Below are 3,329 nucleotides of genomic sequence, written 5' to 3'. Positions count from 1 at the left end.
GGACAAGGAAAAAGATCAAGGGCACTCGGGGTTATGAATGGAGAGAGAAGGGCGGGCTCCATACATAAGGCCCGTTTCGTATCTTCCAACCTGCTAACCAGTTGCTGGCTAATCAGGAGTTGTACCTGTAAGGTGCTGTCAAAAGCTGTGAGGCTGTTTCTGCAGTCTTCTCATTACCTGGCGAACAGGTGAGAGTCCGGCTGAGACACACTGCCATTATTACCTGTGAGTTCTGCTATTTTATGTGTGTGAGACATTAGGTCCCTCCACCTTAGAGAGAGAATTCTCCTTATTGTATTAGTTAGAGCCGGACAGACTAGGATTTATGTTTTGCTCATTTTTATGCTGCTAATTAAAACTATCTGCGGCTACTTATCCCGAGGCACCGGACTGGTGTGGTATTACTTGTCTGATGCTTGGGAAGTGCAGCCGTTTACCCCAGGAGACGACACTCCTACCCTGATCCTGAGACAATATATATACAAATATTCATATACAGGTGAATACTCTCCTAAGTCAGAAAGTATGTTCAATGTTAGTAGTTTTGTGTATGTATCTCTCTCTTGCTCCATATGTCATGTGTGTTTCTCTCTACCCCCATTGTGTGGGGAAAAAAAAATATTTTATTTAGAAAATAGATAATATTTATTAATTCATTTTTGTTTTCTAAAAACTCAATTAAGAAATGCTTTTAAACAAATATAAAGCATTTTATTATTGATACTAATGCAACAGTAAACCTAAGTTATCTTAACTGTGAATATTTTGTGTTATACCATAAAGGATCTATATCTATCTGTATCATGATACTAATAAATTACTCACATCTAAAGACAAATACTGGTGGACGGAAGACTTCTCGATTGATCAGTGGCAAGGGGCACTAATATTGCAGTTTCACATTTAAGGATGGATTACCGATATTTAAATGTAAGAAGCCATTAGATGTATGTTTTCATTATGGTAACTCTATCTGAATCCTATTGACAGACCGGGCTAATGACTCTGTCGTAACCATGAGTCAGTTATCTATTGTGTAATAACAAACTCAGTTTCAACACATAATTAATTGATGGGGGGTTTTCTTGCCAGATATTGTTCACAAGTTGACTTCCACGTCTTATATTTCAAGAATTAAAAATGTATTCGTTTTGTGAGAAACGAGAAAGAAATATCTGCAAGATGTACCATACGTTTGATCTATGTAATGTTCTTGAACAGAACAGGATATTAAAAATGCTGAACATCGATAGAATAAAACAACTTAACAACACCAATAATATAAAATAAAAAAGAAAAAACCTTATTTTCAAGTTATGTTCAGTGGATGTAAATATACTGGACCCAGCTATAGGAAGTAATAGAACTTAATAAGGTGCATTTATAAATATTGGCTCAATACAACACCGCCACCTGCCTGCAAGGCAGGATGGATCCATGGAGTTTATGCCAAATTCTGACCCTACCATCCTCTCGTCAAAGCAGAAATCATGATTCATCAGACCAGACAACGTTTTTACAATCTTTAACTGTCCAGTTTTGGGGACCCTCTGCCCACTATAGCCTCAGTTTCGGCTGGCAGGAGTGGAACCCGGTGTGGACTTCTGCTGCTGCTGTAGCCCGTTCACTTCAAGGTTCAATGTGCTGTGTGTTCTGATTTGCTCTTCTCCATACCACTGTTATATTTGAGTTATCGTCACCTCCAAATCCGCTTGAGCCAGTCTGGCCATTCTCCTCTGATCACTCTCGTTAACAAGGCGTTTTCACCCATAGAGCTGCCGCTCACTGGATGCTCTTTGTTTTGTGCACCGTTCTCTGTAACCTATATAATAAGGCCACTTTCTGATAGTGCATGGTCCTCTCTGAGTCCATCTGGATCTCTTAGGAGGTATGTTATCCTATAGTCATTATATGTATGAGAATTAGTGTACTACTCCCAGTTACAGCCCAATACAACTTCTTGTTAAGTCACTGACAAGAGGGAATTCTCCGATACCATAACCCATCAATGCCAAAGTTTGGAGCCTATGATGCTGTCAGTAGGTTTAGAAATCATGGTGTAGCTTAATTTGTGTTTGTGTTCAAGGGAGCAGATTCTGCCTTTTCTATCACGATTCTTAATTCTTTTCAAGATCCATGTGTGATAGCAGGGGGCACCCATATATTCAAGCCCTAAAATTAATTTCTCACACTTGATGACGAGCGTGTCTTTGAGTTGTGACAGTGTATAGACAGCAATGAGGTCAGGTAGCAAGTGCCAATGTGGGGGTGGAGCTATGGTGCTACCATGGCTCCACCCCCAGCAGTGAAATGTACGACACAGCATCACGTGGCTGGGGGAGGAGCTATGATGGCGTGCATCACATCATCAAGCCCCGCCTCTGCACACCTTAATGGTGAAGTGGGTGGGAGTCTCCAGCAGAGCATGATTTAGGGTCCAGGTCAGCCTAGGCTAATACGCTCCTAGCGCCCCTTCACCTTCCACACCAGATTAATACGTGGTAGGAAAAATTAAACTCGTCCTTAATTTAAAATCAGTCTCATTTACGTTCCCGATTTTTCAAAACTCAGCTCCATTTGTCTTTTTAAAAGGGTCACAGCAATCTGTTCCTTTTCATTAATATCAGCACTGTTTAGCAGAATGGAGGCATTAACAAGCGCTGCTGAGGGTGAATATGTACAGGTGGAGGGGGCGGTCGCACCCGCATCTGTCCCCATCCTTGTCTCTCTTACCCGTTCAGTCCAAGGATTGTCTTCAGCCTTTACCATGGGGAAATGTGAAAATTACAACCTCTGTTTTTACTTTTAACTATTCTATTATATTTTTAAATTCATCTCCCTGTCACAATATTGCACCCCTAAAAATTTTGCGACCCCCCCCCAAAAACCCTTCCACCCTATGCTGCAGCCTAGTCAACCTATTGGATAATTAGGCTCTGGTTTCTCGGACATTCTGGGAGAGTACGCAAGGTAACAAGCACTCACCTCGTAGCTAATGAATGAAACCGCAGCACCTTACACAACTACATCCACAGCAGGATGTGTGAATGCAGATGTACACTGCAATATAGCCCTATGTAGAGTTACCTGTTGGCTGGAGACAATGTTTACTCGTTTTAAAATTATATGAAATAACAAGGGAAGGAATGACAAATGCATTGCTTGGTAAACATTACTATATTTGAGGCTCACAACATACACACGGCTGAAATGATTGTGTACACTGACTCTGGTTACCATGGCGATCTCTGTACATAAACACAGCTTGTTCAGAGAGATATGCAAGCAAAGCAGCTGCTGCTGCTGCCATAAGGAGGAAGCTGGACAAG

Source organism: Mixophyes fleayi, chromosome 3 (genome assembly GCF_038048845.1).
Source record: "Mixophyes fleayi isolate aMixFle1 chromosome 3, aMixFle1.hap1, whole genome shotgun sequence".
In the NCBI taxonomy this organism is placed as follows: domain Eukaryota; kingdom Metazoa; phylum Chordata; class Amphibia; order Anura; family Limnodynastidae; genus Mixophyes; species Mixophyes fleayi.
Note: the sequence above shows the minus strand (reverse complement) of the source record.